The sequence below is a fragment of the Crocuta crocuta genome, unplaced genomic scaffold (genome assembly GCF_008692635.1).
Source record: "Crocuta crocuta isolate KB4526 unplaced genomic scaffold, BGI_CrCroc_1.0 scaffold2, whole genome shotgun sequence".
In the NCBI taxonomy this organism is placed as follows: domain Eukaryota; kingdom Metazoa; phylum Chordata; class Mammalia; order Carnivora; family Hyaenidae; genus Crocuta; species Crocuta crocuta.
The window spans coordinates 2,478,901-2,503,004 of NW_027528640.1; the positions used below are offsets into that span (position 1 = coordinate 2,478,901).

The 24,104-nt window shown below is 38.0% G+C and overlaps 1 protein-coding gene across 8 annotated transcripts in view; it reads left to right on the plus strand.

Annotated features, from left to right (window-relative positions):
- Positions 1 to 24,104, plus strand: part of PCDH15 (protocadherin related 15) — a 752,236-nt gene that overhangs the window by 94,447 nt on the left and 633,685 nt on the right. The gene's annotated exons all lie outside the window — the stretch shown is intronic.

Sequence of the window (24,104 nt, forward strand, 5' to 3'; positions counted from 1 at the left end):
GCTCACAGACATTCTCTCTCAAAATTAAATAAATAAACTTAAAACAATAAATGGGTATTCCATTTTCACAGTACATCTCCATTGAACAGTATACCATTGAACAGATAGGTGTACAGTCCCAAGGGAGGAAATAATGTGAAAGGTCTGAGGGTAAAGGGAAGGGAGCATCTGTTGGCTTTGCAGGTATCCAACGCAAAGCTCCTCATTGACTCTGAGGGAGATAGTGGATGAATGTATCAGGGCTTATGGGTTAAACCACTGTGTCTGACTCAGTCAAAACCTACAGAACTGTCTTTCAGTATTTGGAGAAATTTGTCATTTCAACTTTAAAAATAAAATGGGAAATCAGGCACCTAATTACCACTCAGGCCAGCACCGACTTCTCTGATTACATCCTTTTTTGTTTGTTTTCCTTTATTTTCCCAGTTAGTGTAGAATAATTGTCTTTTTTCAGTATCCTTTCAGCTTACAGAATCTACAGTGTCTTATTTCAGGAGGTCTCCTCCTCTGGTGCTTGATGTATTGGATGGACATATTTAGTGGTTTTGTCTGTAACTCTAGTTATTCTGAGTCCAATTCTGCTGTTGTTTCAAGGCTGCTTCACAGTGTTCACTGAAGGACTGGATCTCAGTCTGTACGTGGGGATGCTCCCCTTCCAGACCCTGATCACTGCAGCTTCCAGCTCCTCATAGAACACAGAGAGGGGAGTCCACGTTCCCCTGAAAAGATCTACTCCCAGCTATTCTCCAAGGATGTTAAAGAGTCTATTCTTCACATTCCCAGTGGAGTCACCTTTTCTGTTTTAGGACTGGATGAAAGTCTCACTTAGTTTCACAGGAAAATCTTTGGGGTACACTTTAAAATAGTTTCTTTACTATAGACAGAATTCCTATAGAGTTCTGGTTTTCTGTATACTGTAGGGTCTCTAAGTCACCCTGGGATTATCCTCATTGCATTTTAACACCTAATTTTCTTACTAACTTAGGAAACATTTATAAAAATCTGGGAGCTTTAGAGTTCACGTTGCTAGAATTCCTCCATCAATGTCTCTGAATCTTATCTAGATTTTGAAGTCTTGCACAATGATTCTTAGTTCAGATGTAGATGAAAGCTAAAAATAACCTGTCAGGGGCATGGCCATTGCTGAAAGGGATTTGATGTTCATGAATGTCAGGCTGACCAGATGGTAAGAGAAGCTTGTCAGGAAAGGGGGTAAAGGAAGGAGATCACAAGGAACAAAGAATAGAGAGAGATGAAGAGCAGGGGAGAGGACATTAAGTTCAAGCTGTGATGGGGATTTTAGCTCCTTTCATTCCAATGGCTGCCTCCCAAATTCACCTTTTTTGTTCTTACCAAAAATTTTCAGTTGCCCCTCTGATGTTAGTAAAATCACGCCTTTGAAAGATAGTCACATGAATTAGATTTATAATGTAAATATGTGCAGTAATCAAGAATCCAATGGCCAAAGGTAAAATATTAGATCTGGAATGAAAAACAACAACAACAACAACAACAACAAGGGAATCCAGCAACAGATTGTTGAAATGATTTATTTCTCACATTGTTCCTGGGACCTCCAAGTTAATGACTGTTTTTTTTTTTTTAATCCCCAATCCATTTCTCCTTCCCCTCTCCTATGTTCATCTGTTGAGTTTCTCAAATTCCACATGAGTGAAATTGTATGGTATCTGTCTTTCTCTGGTTGACTTATTTGCTTTGTATAATACCCTCCAGTTCTATCCACATTGTTGCAAATGGCAAGATTTCATTCTTTTTTTGTTGCTGAGTAGTATTCCATTGTGTGTGTTTGTGTGTGTGTGTGTGTGTGTGTGTACCACCTCTTCCTTATCCATTCATGTCAATGGGCATTTGGGCTCTTTCCATAATTGTTATTGATATTGTCGATAGTGCTGCTAGAAGGGGCAATGGGTAATATTCTTGATAGTGCTGCTAGAAGGGGGGATGGGTGGTGGATTAAATGGGTGATGGGCATTAAGGAGGACACTTTTAGGGATGAGCACTGGGGATCATATGTAAGAGATGAATCACTGGGTTCTACTCCTGAAGCCAAGACTACACTCTATGTTAATTAACATGAATTAATAAATAAAAAATCCCCGATCTAATAACCTGAGATTCTTAATGAACAGAAACTTTTCAGAGTAGATTTCATAATCAAATTGTCACAGACCAAACAAGATAAGACTCAGGAACATTCACATAAGGTTTTGAAAAGTGACCCCAGGCAAATTTTGTCCAAAGGATACCATACTGGGAAAGAAATTTTTGAACTTGCTGCTGTGGAGCTGGATCTCAGAATCAGTTTATCACTGTAAATTTCTGGCCTTTTTCCTAGAAACTTCCTCTTAATAGATTCATCTAAATGATGAGGATAGAAGGAAGCAATGAGTAAAGTTGATAATAAGACAGATCTCCATCAAGCATTACATTTTTCAAACCTGATCAGAATATACAAGAGACCCTAAAGTAGATCTCATTTCCTAGTTCACCAAATAAAATTAGTATTTGGGGACATGATGGAAACAAATGAAAGTTCAGATTCATTATCAATATTTACATTCCACGGTCAGTTGAAGCAATTTCCTCAAGAACCCCCGTTACAGCATTGTGTTTCCAAGTCCAGGGTCTTGGGCCACAGTAGAGAGGTGATCTGAAGTGGATCACAGTCATTCTTCTAGGGTGTTGATCTCAACATATCACCAGATAATCTGTTGGTAATGCATATCTAAATTTATTAGAATGTATAGTAATCAGAGAGAACATCATCTTGGAAGAATTTTACCAATGTCCCAGAAGGATAAGGCAGAGTGGGATATTTTTAAAGTTTTAGAGTCTGGGCTGAAATGATTTCATGCAGATCGTTCAAGTCTGGGAACTAGTTGAGACTGGGAAAAGTTGATAAGATATTTTAGGATTGATGGGCAATGTGAAGTTAATATTTTGAACCAATAAACTGTTGTTTGATCAGATGAACAGACTATTACCTACAATAAATTGATCTGTAGGAATTTCATGGAAAAATAAATGATAGTGAAGTTATTTACTGGTTTACAAGTAAATAGGTGGGTAAAGTTTTCCTGACCCCTAAGTCACTGTCACACACTCTTAGCTGAGAAATGTTGACATAACTGATCAGCTGGTCTCAGTTCTCACAATCCTGTATGATAGACACGAATAGTTAAGACTTAACCTGGCACTTACGATGTGTCAAATATTGTTCCGCCTGCTTTACAATGACATTACTTAATCTTTACAGCAATTCTTTGTGGTAAATATTGTTATTGTCTCCTTTGTACAGTAAGGAAGCTGTAACCCAGAAAGTATGAGTAACTTTCATCAAAACATGGCAAGACTGAGCCATCAGCTATGATTCAAACCCAAACAAACTAGTACTAACAGCTCTGTTCTTTACTATTTAATTCCTCTAATGTATTAAAGTGCCAGTTAAGTTTTAGCAACAATAGTTAGCTGACAATGTCATTAAAGGGTTTCATGTAGAAGACAGCATTAGGCATAAACATCAGACAGGGCCTTGACTTCTCCCAGTGTCACTGATTATTGGGATAACAATATCTGGAGAAAATTAGCATCAGTGTAGAAGGTGATCTCCAAATAAATTGCAGTCTCAGTCTAAATTCTTGAGTTATTTTCTCTGGAACTTGACATCCTGACTCTTGAATTGATTAGATGGGTAAGGGTGGGGAGAATCAAGGTTCATCAAGAAATTCCTAAGGAATAAGAATAAGATGAGGATATTTTTCCTACCAGTCATGGATGCTCGTTTTAAAGTTATAAAAACTCAATGTGATAGTAGTACAGGGAGAGACCAGAGAAATCAAAGAAACCAAATGAGAGGTGTAAAAACTCATCTACAAATGCACCACAAATAAATACAAGTATAAACAGGGTGGCATTGGCAGATTAATTGGGGTGTGATTAAATCTTTCATAAAATTTCTCTAAGATAATCAATTTTTCACATAGAAATTGAGAAATGTTCTTCAGCATTTACTAAACGATTAGAACAATCAGTTCCAAAACTATTAATGACTTAGGTGTGTAAAACACAAATAGAACCCTGAAGAAATTTCAGAAAAATATCCTTGTGTCCCAAGAGGTTTTCTTAAGTAGCCACTTAAAGAAAAAAATGTATGATGGTGATATATTAAAAATAATCTTTTTAAAAGTTTATTTATTTTGAGAGAGAGAAAGTACACATGGGATAAAGGCACAGAGAGAGAAGGAGGGGGAGAGAGAGAATCCTAAGCAGACTCTGTGCTGACATTGTGGAGCCCAGCACGGGGCTTGAACCCAGGAACCATGAGATTATGACCTAAAAAAAATTAAGAATCTTTGTTGAAAGACCCAAAAGAGTATGGTAATATATTTCATAAACTGATAAAATATATTTCCTTTCCTTTCCCTTTCTTTCCTCTTCTTTTTCTTTCTTTCTTTCTTTCTTTCTTTCTTTCTTTCTTTCTTTCTTTCTTTCTTTCTTTCTTTCAATTTTTAAATTATTATTTATTTAAATTCAAGTTCTTTATTATACCACATAGTATTGGTTTCATGGGTAGAATTTAGTGATTCATCACTTACATATAACAACACCCATTGCTCATCCCAACAAGTGCACTCCTTAATGCCCATCACCCATCTAGCCCATCCCCCCATCCACTTTCCCACCAGCCACCCTCAGTTTCTTCTCTATATTTAAGAGTCTTATGGTTTCCCTCCCTTTCTATTTTTATCTTATGAATTTGAAATTACTTAGTAAGTTTAAGTATGTACCATACTTATGACTCAGCACCTCTGTTCTTAAAAATGTGTCTAAAAATATTACTCTAATTACTCACCAAGGGAAATACGCCATAATGTGCTTTGTTCCTGACACACTTTGTTCATCACACACACGCACACACACGCACACAGAATCTCATCACAATAATACCACCAGTAGGAGAAAGGGCACGTGGGTGTAGTCTGGTTATACAACAGAATGCTCTAGAACATCAAGCCCATAACGGTACATGGGTCAGCCTTGATTAATCTCAAAAGATAACATTGCAGAAAAAGAAGCAAGTCACATTATACGTGCAATATGGTTCTATTATACAAAGCACCAAAACTTGCACAATTCTACCTTTGGGCACACCGAAGATTTATAATGTGCTAGTAATCTTTTATGTCTTCCTGGGGGAGGTCTGGACATAAATATTCATTTTATTATAATATTAATGATTTTTAAACTCTACAAATATATCAGGTGCCCTTTTTTTGTGTATCTGAAATGCTTGACATTTTTAAAAAGGAAAAACAAAGCAATAGTAAGCAAAGAGTGGTGACAGAAGATGGATGGCAAGATGGCTTGCTGGGTAAATAAAACATTCTGCTTGCAAAACGTAAAGTAGTGTTAAATGTCATGTTAAACTGCATGCTCGACTGCTTTACTTGTTTTTTTTTTTTTAATATTATTAGCTTGCTTTATTCCTAGTGTACAATAAGTGGAAGAAAAATAGAGTAGTGTTGGAGGAAGGAGAGCTGAAGTGTTTTGAACATAGTCGACTGCTGATGGCGACTGGGTGGCTGATGACTCTTCCCTGGTATATAACTTGCTTTTGATCTGAATGTGAGCCCCCTGTCTATGGCTTTCCCACAGCATCAGGGCAGCATCGTGGAGCAGTGGACTTGAGCTCAGCTGCCCAAGTAAACTAGAAGCCATTGACCCTTTGAGATTTTATCTGTCGTGCCCTCTGCCAAATTTCCATCTGAATTGATGGGGATCATGCTGAGTTGAAGGAAGCATTAAGGAGTAACTGGTACTCCGCATATACATCAGATGGCAGCTTCTGGAAGTCTTCGTCTGGCAAGGAGACAGGAAGGTATTTCTTATGCCCTTAACAGGTTTTAAATCTAAGTATGTTCTAATAAAACAGACTTCACTGCTTGGCAACTGCTTGGCATTCTATATTTTATATGGTTTATAGGGTGATTTGTTTTACTTAGAATCTTTGTGATATTCTCCATATGAACTTTTCTAGATAAGTGAGTTTCTTTATTTTATATTCCAGATTTATCTCAGGTTTTCTTACAAATGAATACACGAAAAATTTAGGATATTTTTAAGCAATTGGAAAGCACTGATAACAATGAAAACAATAATAGTGAATATTTACTAGACTTTTGTTGAAAATCTTTACATAAATCTACTTAAAATAAGGTCAGAATTTCTTGAACGACTTGAATATACTGTTTGATGGCTGGATTCAAGTTGTCACATTTTATAGTGCACACAACAGAATCCAAAAAACCTGATTCATCTGGAGTGGATGAACAGGCATCAGGGGACTTGGAAGGATCAGGAAACCAAGCTTGGTTGCTCCAGAGGCAAGATGAAGGAAGCCAGAGAAACACTCGCATGCACCTGGAACATCTAGAGGGATCCCCACTCCCCAGTTCCTGGGACATCTGGGCTGCACAGGATTTCTCTCCCACAGCTGCTCTGGAAGAAGCTCTCACCTTGTGTTGATCTCAGTTCCTGGCTCACTTGACCGTCTCTTTCTTCCAAGTGTCACTATCATGGCAGTGTATCCTCATTGGCAGTTTACAAGGCAAAGCCTACCCGCAAACACTGTGGGAGCTGGGGTTTGAGCTGGGTAGACAAGCCCTAACTGGATAGGGGGTTGGAATGGTGGGCCCATCTGCAGTGGGCATATGGGCCACACCGTTAGGAATCCACCTAAATCCTAGCGACTTAACATGATTGTTTGATGTTTTACTATCATTTGTTCTTTTAGCAGCAGTGAATGCTTGTCTGATTATCTGTGTATTAATATATTTCCCAGAGTAACATCCCGCTGTCAAAGGCACTTTTCTTAAAACTCTTGCCATTTTTTTTTCCTTTCCTCTCCCTCTGCTCTCCTTTCTTTTCAGTCTCTAGCTCCCCTAAATCATCTAGTCATCTGTAGTTCTTTACTTTCTAGCCTACCCTGGCTCGTATGGTTTTAATATGTTTTTAACTATTTGACTAAACAAAATTATCATTTCATTTTAATTAGGATTTTTTATTATAAGCCCCATTGATGTAAATCTTTCTACAATATACTGTATACTTTTCCATTATTGATAGAGTTTGCATAAATTAAATATTATGAAGATGAGTTAATGTCATTAACAGAAGTATTAATTAGGACAATGTGCCATGAAGCAGTACTCAAGCTATTTCTGTGCAGAACACCCAGAACATTATTTGCTCCAGACAATTATGCCTTGAGAGTTCTTGTATATAATCATAATTACTTTCACTCTCTCTGCCCTTGCGCTCACATTGAAATTATGACTTCCTCTATGCACTTCTGTTTTCTCAAACATTCTCTAAATTTCTTAGCATTTTTAATCAATTTTTGGATTAAGAAGAAAATACATTTAATTTTAAGAGTATGAAGGGTGACTGCGTGGTTCAATTGGTTAAGCATCTGACTCTTGATTCTACTCAGGTCCTGATTTCACTGTTTATGGGTTTGAGCCCCAGGTCAGGCTCTGAGCTGATGGTGGAGAGCCTGCTTGGGATATCATCATCATCATCTTCTTCTTCTTCTTCTTCTTCCTCTTCCTCTTCCTCTTCCTCCTNTTCTTCTTCTCTCCCTCCCTCTCCCTCCCTCCTTCTCCCACCTTCCTTCTTCCCCTGCTCATCCTCCCCGCTCTCTCTGAAAATAAACAAACATTAAAAAACAGGAATATGGAAGAATAGGTTTGAATCTGTGTGAAGGTCCAGAGCTTTCTCTACATGTCAAGCTCATGATCTTTACTGTGTAGATATTTGGGATCTTGGGGACATATTAATCTCATTTTCTGGTTCTTGACTCAGACTCTGATCATTAAACAAAAACAATAATAAAAGGCCTCTTGATGACAGGGATATTACCAATGTGAAAGTGGAACATCTGAAAAGGGAATAACAGGTCGATCCCCATATTAAAATGAACTAATCTGAGGAGAGAGATAACAAAGTCCCCTTAATGTCACAGAAATTCTGAGGGGATTAATTTCTGCTATTTGCAGTTTTGTGCACTTACAGAAAATTGTGGTGTGTTGGGACACCTGAGGGGCTGTGAGTAGAGCATACGACTCTTGATTGTGGGCTTGTGGGTTGGAGCTCTACCTCGGGTGTAGAGATTGCTTAAAAATAAGATTTTGGTGCCCCTAGGTGGCTCAGTCAGTTAAGTATCCGACTTCAGCTCAGGTCATGATCTCCCAGTTCGTTGGGCTGACAGCTCAGAGCCTGGAGCCTGCTTCAGATTCTCTCTCTCTCTCTCTCTCTCTCTTTCTCTTTCTCTTTTCTCTTTCTTTCTGCCTCACCCCCACTTGTGCTCTGTTTCTCTCTGTCTCTCAAAAATGAATAAACAATAAAAAAGTAAAAAAGAAAAGAAAATCATAGTGTGTGTACCACTAGACATGCTAGGAATGGAGGAGTGATTGTAAAATAAGAAACCACGTAGCTTAGAAGGAAGCTAGGCAAACAATTTTAACTATAACATGTTCTCTAGATTCACTCTTGGCAAAATGTGTGATATGAGCAAACACAGAGAAATAAAATGTGGAGTCCTGCCCTTGAGAAGGTGTCTTAAATCGTAGCAGATCTTTCAAACCACAGGCGTCTTTACAGAGGACTGTCTAAAAATGAACCTGTGAATAGTAAGCTCTACAGGACATGAAGCTTCCTTCATCCTATGTTGTACGTGTGGATGAAGGAAGACATGTGGATAGCAAGCTGTCAAAAATAGCATCTCTGCATGCCAAGGGTGGTAAAATACTTACCATCAATAATTTGTTATTTTCACTTTTGGGGAACTCTAAAGAAAACACTCAGCCCCTCAAAATAGTTTATCAGTAATATGATTTCACTCTTATGGCCACAGTTATAAGTATAGTCCTAGCTGACTTTTCTTGAAAGGATTCATTTGAAACAAGCATATGCATGTTTTAACCTATGGCCACAGTGCTTTCTGCCAGTTACCAACAGAAGTTTTCTCTCTGCCCAAGAAATGTCAGATTATATTACTACCCTGACTTGTTTTCGATATCAATCTGCAAGGTTTATGATGCAGAAAAGGATTCTTTGTTAAGTGAAAGAGTATCGTTTTACGAGTCATTGACACATGGAGACATTACCCCTCTGACACTTGATACTCATGGTGACAGTGGGGAGGACATAGACGCATTTGGAGCTTGTGGTTTTCAGCTTTGCTCTGAAAGGGCTTCTGGCTGTATAGCCGTAAGCACATCATGCCACCAGGTGGAATTGGATCTGAGGAAGCACCCTGAATGCAAGATGAGACACATGGAGAAGTAGGACTTGGGTGCTTTGTGGTTTTTGTGGTGATGGTTATTTTTTAGGTTCTTCCTCTGTTACTCTCAGCTCCAGCCTCTCGCTCGACCCTCTCTCAGGACTTGCTCTTTGCTAATGGAGCCTCAGATCCAACTTTCTCCCTGGCTCTTAGAAATGGGAAAATAAGGCAAAGGAAAAGCATTTCTGAATTTCCCATTATTTATATATCCAAATATATAAACATCTTCCAGCAGACAGTGAATCCATATACATGTCCCTCCTTCCTCTAACAACTCTTATGCTTCATGCATCTAGATAGTCCCATCCTAGATGATGAAACAGAAAGTTCAATATTGTCACTCTTTTCTGGTGAGCCAGAAATATAAGCTCATATTATTTCACATAACTAGCACATTTACTCCACACAAGGGATCTTGTAAGTCTCGTGGATCAGCTTTCTGTTGAAGTATTGCTACCTGTGGAAAATCTACATCAGGCTTCCAGAGCACACTGGTGCCCACTGGCTCTCCTGGCACCTGGCGACCTCTGGAAGCCTCCACAAACCAGTTTCCTTGCTTACCCCAGCATTTCCCACCTCCTGTGGCACCATGCTCTCCACTAGTCCCTGCGTGTCTAGGCACGAGGTGGGAACCCACGAAGGTCCGGCTGACTTCTACAGACCCAGACTTCCACCCCACCCCAGGGCCAGGCCAGCTTCCATTGACCTAGGATCAAGCTCCCACATACCAGACTGCCGGGGCATCCTAGCACCACACAGGCCCCATAGAGCCAACTTGCAGGCCAGCCCCCACAGACCATGTTCTAGGCTCATCTTGGCACCAGTCTGGCCCCCTAGCCCCAGCCTCCAGGCCAGCTCTCACGAATCCAGATTCCTGGCTTATGCTAGTCCTGGACTGGACCCTGTGAACCCAGATGCTCTGCCCCCACCAGTAGCAACTTGCACCTGTGATCCAGGCTCCCACTCATCTTCCCAGGCCCAGGCACGAGGCTGGTCCCATTGTACCAACACACCAGGCCTGTTCACCTCCTGACCCAGGCACACATCTGCCCACCTAAGGACTTCAAACACAAGCCTGCCCACAGATACCACCTGAGTCTCTGGATGGGCTTTGCCTGCCAAAGCCAGTCTGTAAAGACTGGAAGAGGTACCTGTTTCCTCACATGCACAGACACTAATGCAAGGCATATGGATCATCAATAATCAAGGATATTCTGATACTCTAATGTGGTGGTGTGCTAATCACTTAACTAGTGTAAAGGTCAAGTGACAAAAGTAATAAAAATAACTATAACTACGATAATCAGTTATGGATACACAATATAAAAAGAGTTAAGTTGTGACACCAAAATGCAAATTATGGGAGGTCATAGTAAAAGTGTAGAATTATTGCATGCAATTCCAGATAAGTTGTTAACACCTTAAATAGACTTCACTGCCTATGAGATGGTTTATGTAAGTCCCATGGTAACTAAAAAGCAAACTTTCACTAGATCTACAAGAGAGAAAGAAGAGAATCAAAGCATATCAAATGGGAACATTACTAGTTCTTAAGAAAGAAAGCAAAGGAGGAATAAAGGAACAAGGGGGCCAGAAAACAGTAAGATGGAATTAGTAAGTCCATACTTATCAGTAATTACTTTAAAAGAAAATGGATTGAATCCTCCAATCAAAAGACATAATGACTGAGTGGTTTAAAAAACAAGACCCATCTAAATGCTGCTTGCAAGAGACCCACTTTAGCTTCAAGGACATATATAGACTCAAAGGGATGGAAAAGGATATCCCATGCAAATGGAGATGAAAAGAGAGCATGAGTAGCTATGCTTGCATGAAACAGAATAGACTTTAAGTCAAAAACTGTAATAGGGACAAAAGAGATCAATATATAATGAAGAAAGGGGTAAATTCAACAAGAAGTTAAAACAATTATATATGTACCCAGTATTAGAGCATCTGAATATATTAAGCAAATATAAAAAAAAATCTGAAGGAAACTATAGGCAACAATACAATAATAGAGGGGACTTCAATATTCCACTTTCAACAATGGATAGATCATCCAGACAGAACATCAATAAGGAAACACTGGACTTGAACTATACCTTGCATCAAATGGAGCTGACAGACAGAAACAGCAAATCTCATCCAACAGCAACAGAATACATATTCTTCTCATGTGTGCAGTGAACATTCTCCAAGATTGGCCATTTGTCAGGTCACAGAACAAACTTTAGCAAATGTAAGATTTAAATCCTACCAACTTTTTTTGTGTGTGACCATAGTAGTATAAAATTAGAAATAAATAACAGAAGGAAAACTGGAAAACTCAGAAATGTGTGAAATTTAAACACATATCTGAACACTGATGGGTCAAAAAAAGAATAAAAAAAAATAAAAATAAGTGAAAAGAGGTACCCAATATCCCAAACTTTATCAAATGCAGCAAAAGTAGTGCTCATAGGGAAGACTGTAGCAAAAATCAATAAATAAAGAATAAAAACTGCTTACATTAAGAGAAAAAGAAAGATCACAAATAAAAAACCCAACTATGTACTTTAAGGGACTAGAAAAGTACAGACTAAGCACGGAGTTAGCACCAGGAAGGAAATACCAAAGATCAGAGCAGAAATAACGGACATAGAGAATAGAAAAAAAAAAAAAAAAACCCACAGAAAAGGTCATTGAAACCAAGAGCTGTTTCTTTGAAAAGGTAAACGAAACTGTGAAGCATTTTAGACTAAGAAAACAGAAGATTTAAATAAATAAAATCATGAATGAAAGAGTGCACATTACAACTAACACCGCAGAAATACAAAGGATCTTAGATTACTGTGAACAATTATACATAAACCTACAAACTGAATAAAGTAGAAGAGATGGATAAATTCCTAGAAACATACAGCCTACTAAGATCCAATGATGAAGAAATAAAAACTTGGAATATATCAGGACACCTGTATGGCTCAGTAGGTTAAGTGTCTGACTCTTAATTTTGCCTCAGATAACTATCTCACAGTCATGGGTTTGAGCCCTACATTGGGTTCTGTTGCTTGAGCTTCTCTCTCCTTATGTCTGTGCCCCTCCCCTGCACCTCTGCCCATACATACACACTCTCTCTCCTCTCTTTCTCCCCCTCTCTCTCTCAAAAATAAGTAACAAAGAAACATTTAAAAAATTAAATGATTATCTCAGTAGATGCTGAGAAAGCAATTAATGAAATTCAGTATTTATGCATGATAAAAATCTCAACAAATTGGGTATATAAGGAATGCATGTAAGTATAATAAAAGCCAACCTCATGGTCAATAGTGAAAAGCTGAAAGATCAGGATTTACTCAAAGATCAGGATCAGGACAGGGTGCCCTCTGTCACCATTTTTATTCAATATAGTATTAGAAATCCCACTCAGAGCAAATAGGTAAGAACAAGAAATAAAAGATATTCAAATAAAAAAGAAGAAAAAAATGTATTTTTTGTAGGTAATAAGATTTTATATAAGAAAAGCCTGAAGATTCTACCAAGAAACTTTCCAAGTAAACATTTAGTACATTGTAGGATACACCTTCAACATAGCAAAATCAGTTGTGTTTCTATACACTAACAATGGACTATCTTAAAAAGAAACCAAGAGGGGCACCTGGGTGGCTTAGTTGATTAAGCATCCCACTCTTGATCTCAGCTCAGGTCTTGATCTCAGGGTCATGAGTTCAAGCCCTGGGTTGAGCTGTGCACTGGTCATGGACCCTACTTAAAAAAGAAAAGAAAACAATCTAATTTACAATACCATCAAAAATTATAAAACACTTAGGGATAAATTTAAGTAAGGAAGTAAAAGTTGTGTATACTGAAAACTATAAGATATTAAAGACGTTGAAAAAGATACAAATAAATGGAAAGGTATCCCATGTTCATAGATTAGAAGAATTAATATTATGAAAATGTCCGTACTACCCAGAGCCATTTAAATACTCAATACAATCCCTATAAAAATTCAAAAAGCCTTCTTCTCAGAAAAAAAAAAATTCTAAAATTTGTTTGGAAATACAAAAGACCCCAAATGGACAAAGCAACTCTTGGGAAGAACAAAGCTGGAGCCACCATCTAACCTTATTTTAATCTTTATTATAAAGCTATGATAATCACAGCCATATGGTAGTGGTATAAAAAAGAGACATATGGTCTGACGGTTCAGTTTGATAGCCAAAAAAGACCAACACAATATATATTTGATGACAGAGCCAAGCATCCTAATGGTAAAGGGAGTTTTTTCAATAAACAGTGTTTGGAAAACGATAATTACCTGTAAAAGAATAAAATTGCATCCATACCTTATACAAAGTAGAAATTAGTTTGAAATGAATGAAAGACTTTAAAGTAAGACCCCAAACTATAAATTTAGGAGAAAACATAAGGAAAAGTTCTTGACCTTGGTCTTGACAATGATTTTTTAAATATGACACCAAAAATGGAAGCAACAAAGCCAAAAAGTAGTGGGGGTCAAACACACTGAAAAGGAAATAGTCAACAAAATTTAAGGTCAATCTATGGAATGGAAGAAAATACTTACAAACCATCTATCTGATGGTGGATTGATATCCAAAATATATAAAGAACTTATACAATCCAATACCAAAAGAACAAAGAATTGGATGGCCAGAGAACTTGAACAGACATTTTTTTCCCCAAAGATGATATACAGATGGCCAATAAGCACATGAAAAGATGCTTAGCATCACTAAAAGTCAGGGAAATGCACATCAAGACCACAATGAGATATCACTACCTCACACCTGCAAAAATGACTGTTATTAAAAAGAAAAGAGATTTGTTAGTGCTGATGTGGATGTAGAGAAAGGGAGCCCTTGTGTATCATTGATGAAGATGTAATTTGGTGCAATCACTGGAAATCAGAATGGGAGTTTCTCAACATAATGAATATAGAACTATTTTATGATCTAGTCATTGCATTCCAAGTATAAATCTGAAGAAAATATTATCAAAGGGATAGGCACACCCCTGTGTTCATTGCAGAGTTATTCGCAAGAGTTAAGATATGGAGACCTGGAAATAGCCTGTGTCCATTGCCAAATGAATGGATAAATAAAATGCAGTATATGTGTATAAAAATGTTATTCAGCCATAAAAAATAAGGAAAACCTCCATTTGCAACAATATGATGGACTTTGAGGGGATTATGCTAAGTGAAATAAGACAGAGTAAGGGAAATATTTAATTTCCTCACTTAGGTATGGAATCTAAATAAGCCAAACTCCAGGGCGCCTGGGTGGATCAGTCAGTTAAGTATCTGACTTTTGATTTCGGCTCAGGTCATGACCTCACTATCATGAGATAAAGCCTTGAGTTGGGCTCCATGCTGAGTTTGGAACCTGTTTAAGATTCGCAGGGTCTTTCCCTCTGCCCCTTCCCCACTCATGGGCACCTGCACTACTGCTTGGTCTCTCTCTCTCTCAAGTCAATCAGTCAATCAGATTGATCTAGATATGCATGCCAAATCCCTAGGAACAGAGTAGAATGTGGTTGGCAAGACCTGGAATGTGTGGAAAATGAGACGTTGACTTTGATCAAAGGATGCAGTCTGCCAGCCCAAAGGTGAATAATTTGAGGCTCTAATAATGTACAATATTGTGAGTATAGTTAATAATACAGGATTATATGCTGAAAGCTGTTAAGAGTATAAAGCTTACTGTTAATATCACACACAAAAAAGGAAGTGATATGAGGGTGTGGAGGTGTTAACTGACCTTAGTCTGGCAATCATTTCACAATCTATATATTTACCAATTCTCACATCGTACACTTTAAAGTTAGGCATGTTGTATGTGAAAAACTCTGATGAAAGCTGGGGGAAAAAAAGAAGAAGACAAATGTGATGTTTACACGGATATAGTGTTTTGTGGTGTAAGTAATTAAATGATTAAAATTTTGTCTCCATCAGTTAATCCAGTCTGCCTTTTTACTGATAGTTTAGGTACTCATAATTACCTTGTGGCAAGAATAGGACTTAAATAGGAGAAGCAGGCTGTAAACAAAAACTTATACCAATCTCTCTGTCTGCAAGTGTTGTTTTAAGGGTGCCTGGATAGCTTAGTCGGTTAAGTGTCCGACTTAGGCTCAGGTCATGATCTCATTGTTCAAGGGTTCAAGTCTCATGTCAGGCTCTGTGCTGACAGCTAGCTCAGAGCCTGGAGCCTGTTTCAGATTCTGTGTCTCCCTCTCTCTCTGACCCTCCCCTGTTCACACTGTCTCTGTCTTTCAGAAATAAATTAAAAAAAAAAAAATTTAAAAAAATCAAAGTGTGGCTTTAGACAGTGATGTTGACATTCAGCTTTAATCTTTTGACCTTGTTGAGTATCTTAGTAAGAATCATGATTGAGCATTTCCTCTGAGCTACCGCTTTATGAATAATTGGAAAATAACATAAATTAGTTTTCAGAAACAAAGTAGATATTAACTCTTTAACTGTTTTTCATAAAGTGTTTTAGAATAGTTTTGTTTTCCTCATAGCCACAAACCCTTATTCCTTTTTGTGTCCTTTGTATTTTAATTATAAAATCCTAAAGGCAAAGCAGATAATAAACCAAAACAGCTTACCCAACTGAAAACACCTTTTAGGAAGATTTTAGAATAACAGCAAAATCCTGCAAAGAGCTCTTTGAAGGGATACACAATTTCTTATATATCACATTATTAGGAGAGACTTTTTGTTTTAGTTGTAAGCATTGCTCAGACATTTGTAAAAAGGAGAACCTCTGCATGATTTAGTATCACTATATCTCCTTAACAATCTGTGGACATATAATTAAATATACTGTCATTGCATCAGCCTGTTAAATGCACATCAAATATACGAACATATCCTACACCTATTTGATCTGCTAGTAAAATACAGCTTGTCAATGTTCAAAGAGGTAATACTGCTAGTTACATAAGTTAAAATATGTAAAAGTCATCACTTAAAAAATGTAGAGATAGACACATTTTGTCTGTTGTTATCACATTTGCATAGAACAGAATTTACCTAGCGGGAAATTGTAAATCACCTCTGTGTGCCAGGAGCTATTCTATAACACAGCTTTTGTTTGCCAAGAAGCAACTGGGCTACAGAGAATTTAAGTAAAACTCAAAGCTGATAAAAGCTAGCAAGTGATAAAACGTGGCTAGGGTTGAACCCTAACCGTCTGCATGCCAAGGCCACGTCCATAACCACAATACTGATGCTGTGTCTCGTGTCATTGTCACACATTACACCTTGGACCAAGAATGGTCCCATTCAACCCAAAGACCACAAATGTTGTCATGGTTGCCTGCTGAAGGTTACACAAATAAGGAAAAGCTGTCACCATCCACAGAAGTAAAACCCCAACAGCTTCTAACTCATGTCGTATGAATTAGATATAGGAAAGTCACATTGGGGTGAAAAGACTAACATGATTGACACCGCATTTACATGAAATTCTAAAATAATCAAGTGTAGTAATATAACTTAAAAATATTTACTTAATCTTCTGATCATACTTCCACGGACAATTTATTTTCTGCCCCATCTTTGTTGTACAGCCCCTGACTTTCCTTCACTTCAACTATTTAGACTCTTTAACTTCTTATTAAGAATGGGCATCCCTCTCTCACCAAGTGCCATCTGTGAACAAGGCTACTGTTGTTGATAGAACAATTAGAATAAAGTGAAATAATTTCAAAAAATAAACAACAACAACAACAACAACAACAACGGCTGAGAGAGCCACGGTCTCTACAGTAAATCACCCCTAATGAAAGCAGTGATGGAGAGCGATACTCTTAATGACTTCAGTAGGTATCACCAGACCATGTTGTTGGAACGTCTGAACCAAGTTATATAATCCAATTAATAATGGCACTAAGGCATCATAAAATACGTGTTGCTTCCTCCATGGTCAAATTTGAATCCCTAAATGGTAGGTAATGCTGGCAGACTAATCATAAAAGCATAGCCTATTCTTGAGCTGGAAATGATGTATTCACTGTGCCCTGGAGTTTAATCTATCCTTTTAGCTTTTCATCAGTCATGGCCAAGTCCATGTCTTTGTTAACTATAGTTTTATACAATATACCTTAGTGTGTGGTCCCACTGATCTTACGACTCTCACCGTCAAACTCCTTTTGGATGAGAGAATCACAGTGTAAAGCAAGGAGTTTCTGTCTTCTGTCATCACTCCTCTGTGTATTTTCCTGGAAATGAGTATTCCAAAGATCAGAAGAGATGAGAGTAGTCCCTGTGGTGCTACTTGTGACAAGCAAATTGAAACTAAAATATTGTGCAAAATTAAATTTAAGGAGAGCACAGCACCTCTTTGAATGAGAGGCCAGATTGCTAGGAATGAAGCCACTGATTCTGTGTGTGTGTGTGTGTGTGTGTGTGTGTGTGCACGCACACACACACAAACACACACAAATGCAAGTTTCTTAACGAGAGAGTTAAGACAGCTTTGGATATTCAGAGAGCAGAGGGAAGTTGAGAAGAATAGGGATTTCAGGAAACCCTAAAGTTATTCTTGACCTTTCTTCTTGATCATTTGGACACAAGTATATCTGAGGATTACAGTGGGGCCCGTGGGTGACTGTGAGCTCCCCTTTACTTTCCCTGGGGTTCAAGGATCCTAGTTGCATCTAATAAATTTAAACCAAGACAGTGTATCTATAGTGATATCTGGAATAAAATTTTTAGTGTATTTCTGTCCGTACAACCAAGAGTGACATTTCATGTGACTACTTGCAACCTTAATGAGAATGTACTTTACAATCTCATGTAAAAATCAGATCAGCCCTCACTGAATATTTAATGGAAGATGAGAGGTTTCTATTGTCTTTTGATCAAAGGGAAAGAAATAGGAATAACTTTCCAAATATATTGCTTCAGAAATAACGATACTATAAAAACGAAAGGCCTATCTATTCTGCCTTTACATTTCATGAGGCACCATTCTTAGAAATTACCATAGATTATCTCATATATCCTTGTTGTAGTAAATCTATGAGGCAGTTATACTTGCTATTATTCCTATTTATATAAACTAAGGTACAAGAAGTCAATAATCTGTTCAATATTCCGTTACTATTAAAGGCCAAAGTTAGGATTTGGGATGAGGTTTTCTGACAGCAAATCACATGTCCTTAACCTCTATATTATACTAGGAAGAAATCCCGTTAACATCTGAAAACACTCCGCCAAAAGACTTGATGGGTTATTTCTTTTATCCATTTTTCATGAAGGAGGTTAGTCCTAGTTCCACAAATACATTAGAGATTGTAACATGTCAAATACTCTGCTAGGGATAGAATAATTCACTGATAATTATAGGCAGCTGGTAAGGAAGTAGCTGCATAAAAACTCTAAGGTGGCACAAAAGTATTTGTGATTTTGATATCATAAAAGATTTGATATCTGAGGTCTTTGAGTTTTATGTCTTCAAGTGCATTTTGATCAAGTCATGAAAGACCTTGGAACACATCTTGCTATTGTCAGGATATCAGCGCTATCTTGCTCCATGACTGTCGGGCATGTAAAATGCTAACGGAAATGACAGTCACTTGTAGGCAAGTGAAAGTTTTCTCCTCTCTTCTCTTTCCATTGCTCCTCTTTCTCTAGCATTCAGAACCCTCCGTGGCCTTCCATTACAGCTCTACAGAATCCCAAAGTACTATAAAATTCGACTGTCACCTTCTTTACCCCAATGGTAGATGTTTCAAATGTAGCGGGGGGACTTCCCCCCCCCACGAAGTCCTTGGCTGAGACACCTTGTAATAAAATATACCAGTTAACAGGAGGAAAAAAAAATTGCTCACAAAGATAGGAAACTGAAAGGCAGCCAGACAGTTGAGGCTTATATACATACCATCCTGAGCTAAGGAAAGGGACAGGGGTTTCGGGCTTCAGAGGGGAAGGAGGCAGTTCATAAGAAGATGTGAAGAGGAATGTTCAGTAAACAAATGTTTGCTTTGACATGCATATAAGGCTTTCCAGTGAGAAAGTTATCTCAAGTAATAGCTCTCTTGCTGGCATAGGTCCCCTTTCTAATTGTTTTTACACTGTAAAAGGAGAGGTAAAAAAGCTTTTCCTGAATCCACTGGGTATCCATTGCCCTCACTTCTGCACACCCAAGTAGCATATTCTTGAGTGGCATATCCTCTCCCCTCACACTTCTGCTGAGGTAACTTTAATGATCCTGTCTTTAGACAATTAATTTCTTGTTCATTCCTTCCCCATTACTTGTTTATGTGAATGATAGTTCATGTATTTAAAAGAAAAAAAGGCATCTGGGTGGCTCAGTGGATTAAGCTTCTGACTCTGGCTTAGGTCATGATCTCAGGGTTTGTGAGTTCAAGCCCAACATCGGGCTCACTGCTGTGAGCAAGGAGCCTCCTTGGGATCTTCTGTCCCCCTCTTTCTTCCCCTCCCCAACTCGTGCTCTCTGTGAAAAATAACTAAACATTAAAAAATAAAAAGGAAAAATATTGAGTTATAGAGTTTTCTTTTTCAATTTTTGTATATTTGATTGAAGCCATACATTTCTGCATTCAGTAAATAATTGCTGAGAATTAATTATGCTCTAGAAAATTTGCCCTGTAAACACAACCCTGAGGAATAGAAGTAAGATCTGTCAGTGAGGCTTCAGATAGTCATAAACTGGTTCTAGAAGGCAGAGTAATGGGAGTATATACATCAGGGAAGCACAGGGTCAGATGTAGTTTCTTTGAGAAACTAAGGAATACGCCAACATCTAAAAGATATACAAATGAATGATGGGCTGAGAGTAAAGATTAGAAACAACAAAATGCTGCAATATAGAAAGGTCTTGAAGTAGCTCAGGGTGGAACATAGAATGATGAAGGAAGAGAAAACAACATCTGTTTGGAATGCTGAGAGCAAGTGAGAACTCAGAAACAGACAAGATGAGAGAGAAGGGGAGCCCGTATCACACATGACCTTGGAAGCCCTAGATTTTGGTATTCATTCAAAAATCATGCAGAGAGTTATAGGTCGTAATAAAATGTTTTAATCTGAAAGCAATGGCAAACCATGAAAAGGTAAGCCAGTTGTTACTTATAAAAAGATCACTATGATAAAGATAGAAAATTAAAGAGTGAGGCAAGAGTGCCTGTAGGGGAAATAGTTTGGAAAACGTATTTGATTAGTAAGAGATCGGATCAGTGTGGTGACACTGGAGACTGGAAGCGGTAGGTAGATATGAAAAGTTTTCCTGTAGGAATGAAATTCAAAACTCGTTGATGGGTTCAATCTAGGTCCCTGAGGGAAATGGGAAGGCTCAGGGGTGCCCTCTGGTTTCTGGTTTATGCAGCACAATTGTGTTATTCACTGAAATAATGTGAGCGGGAAGATGCTAGGTACAGGCTCAGGGTAGCAGTACCTTTAAGGCACCTGTAAAATGGCAAGTGTAGGTGTTGCCTGGATAGTAGGGCCCAGACTCCGAAGAAAGGACTACAGGAAACACGATATGCAAATTATCAACATGGCCAAGGCAATTACAATATTAATGTACACAAAAAGCCAAGTGAATAGGTTTGAAATTTTATTGAAAACACATTGTTTGGCTTTAAAAGGATGTTTAGAGCATAGGCTACAGTGGAAATGGGGTTGTACTGGCTGTTCTCACTTCCTAGTGTAGACAGGTTTGGATTGTTGCCTTTCTGTGGCCCCTCTGTAGCATCCTCTGAGCTCCAGGCTACAATAAGAATAGCATATCGCACATTTACTCTCTTTGTAACCAAGTCATTGCATATTTTTCCAATATTTCCTTTTGAGATTTATCTATTTATTTATTAGTTATTAAAAAATCTTATTTTTGAGAGAGAGAATATGTGTGAAAAGGGGAGAGGGGCAGAGGGGGGGAGAGAGAGAGAGAGAAATTCCAAGCAGGTTCTGCACTGCTTAGAGCCCAACGTGGGGCTCAATCCCACAAACTGTGATTAAGGTCATGACCTGAGCCAAAATCAAGAGTTGGACACTTAACCAAATGAGCCACCTAGGCACCCCTATATATATTTATATATATTTTAATTTTAAATTTACTTATGTATTATATATATATTTAATTTAAATTCTAGTTAGTTAACATACAGTGCAATATTGGCTTCAGGAGGAGAATTCAATGATTCACCCCTTACATATAATACCCAGTGGTCATCCCAACAAGTGCTTTCCTCAATGTGCATCACCCATCTAGCCCATCCCCCCCCCCACCTCTGTCTGTCAATGCTCAGTTTGTTCTCTGTCGTTAAGAGTCTCTTGTGGTTCTCTTCACCAACCTCTTATGTTCATCTGTTTTGTTTAAATTCCACATATGAGTGAAATATATGGTATTTGTCATTCTTTGACTTATTTCACTTAGTATAATGCTCTCTATTACCATCTTTCCTTTTGCACTTTAAATCCAACTTGTGGCATGAGATTATTTAAAAATATATGCCTTATTTTTAGCTCGATGACAAATTTGCAGAAATAAATCGCACAGAGTATTCAGGCATCTGTATTCATGTCCTGTACTTTACAATAAATTGGATGTGGGAATCAGGTAGGGACCTAAGAGGTTAGAAATTTGAGGCATGAAAAACAATGAATTTGTGATTTAACCAGGACAGTCAAGGATGAAATTAAATAGATTAGGGGAGTCTATTTCCAAAGTAGGACGTCATCAGGTAACCTGCCTTTCATGTGGTGGACAAGCTATTCATAGACCATAGAGAACACCATCACCCAGCCCCCAAATTGCTTTCTAGTCTTCATTTCAATCTCCATTTTGATATTTTGAGTACACAGTACATCACTGGGCATTCCATCTGAAATTACTTTCTTTTCAAGACAATTCTGAATATACTTCAAAAATATTGAAAATATTTTTGTGCATTTCAAAACTAATTAATTATGCTTTCATGAATGCATGATTCTGAAACAAACATTTTAGCTGCTGTGAACAATGCTATTAATATATTATTTTTAGATACCTACTAGTCTCTTCATTAATAGTGTGGTCTTTTAAAAAGTTAAATTACTTTTGGTTTAATCTTAGAAAAAATAAAGTATTTTTTAGACATGAGAATATCTTACTGAGGGAGAGGTGGTGCCTGCTGGAAGACTAAAGCCTAGGGAAAGTCTCCTAATGAGGACTGACTGGGAGGAACCACAGTTGAGCCTTTAGCATGGACTGTTTGTGCTGGTGAGGACATAGTGAGAACAGAGACTTCTAGGCAGCTCTCATGGTCAATGGAGATTATAGCTGGGCAAATTGTAGTTCAGAAAAAATCAACATGCGTTCTTTTAGAACAACTCTTAAGAGAATACTAAGAGTACTACGGTTTAAATGTGATGGTTTCTAAGGTGAATATGATGCAGATTTGGTCTGAAGGAGTTCTTGTGAGAAAGATACACTGATGTTTTCAGTGGGGTGACTTATCCAATGGAATATAGTGTGCACAGAAGAAATAGAAGAAGCATTTAATCTAGACCAACAACACGGAAAATTTTCTAGATGAGGTGCCACCTTGCCAGATTTTCTAAAGAGAAATAGAAGTCAACCAGAGGAAGGAAAGGAGGAAGGACATTTGTGCAGATGGCACAGAAAACATGAATTTGGTTGGTTGTGGATAAAGAATGGACTGAGGGTAGAGCAGTTAAGAGGTTTAGGTAGGGTTAAGGGTGGGGAGTCGCACTTGGCCACTTGGCTTAGCTGAGTAGAGAAAGTGTATCCATACATTTAACGGTAGCCATCTGGCAAAGGAATGGTCTTGAAAAGTAACTACTCTGTAAAAGACAAACAGAATAAATGTTTGGTAATCTAAGAACTGCTTCTGGTAAGAACTGGTCAGGTTTCCTCTATTCTCTTCTCCACAGATGGCCTCTGCCTTCTTGTGTATTTCCTTTCCACTCACATTGTCTGTAAACTTATTAAGGAATTGACTCCCCAAATACCACCTGTGTGGTTGGTTATGGGTCTTTGTTCTAGCTGGTCTCTATCCCTTTTCACCTGAGACCCTTGAAGAAAGGAGCTGTTTAATTGTTTTACTTACATGTTCACCACAGTAATTCATCTATAGATTTGACTAAATGAATGAATAATGTTTGAATGCATAGAGGAATACAAAACTAGATTTACAAAATATTATGTGAACATGAGGTAAAAGATAAATTCTGGCTAAGAAAGTGGGCAAGTTCTCATAAAACAGGAGAAATCTTGCTCTACCAAGCAAACAAACAAACAAACAAACAAAAAAACCCACAGAAATTTGCTAGGCAGGAGAGGCAGAAATGAATTCAGGTAGCAGAACTTCCTTCAAAATACCAAATATGCCCCAGCGAGAGTAAAGTGGTTTGATAGGGCTGATGGCCGCAGGCCTTAATTCTAAGTAAACCATGTTGAGACTTGATATTTTTTGAAATGTTATCTTAAGCCATTTCGGTTTGGGAATCTTTCAGTGGTGTCATAAGATTTTTTTTTTTCATTACTCCAAAGGAAATGTATAAGGTTTTATGCAGAGATGTGCCATTATTTACCTTTGGTTTCGGTGCAGAAAAGTAATTCTGATCGGAAGAATGGATGAGCACAGAGTGAGAGCAAAGATCCTGGGAGGTGGGGAGGAACGCACTGTAGGAGTAGGGGTGATGCACAGTGAGCATCTGTCCTCTGCTGGGAGGAGTGCAGTGAGCCTGAGATATTTTAGATCT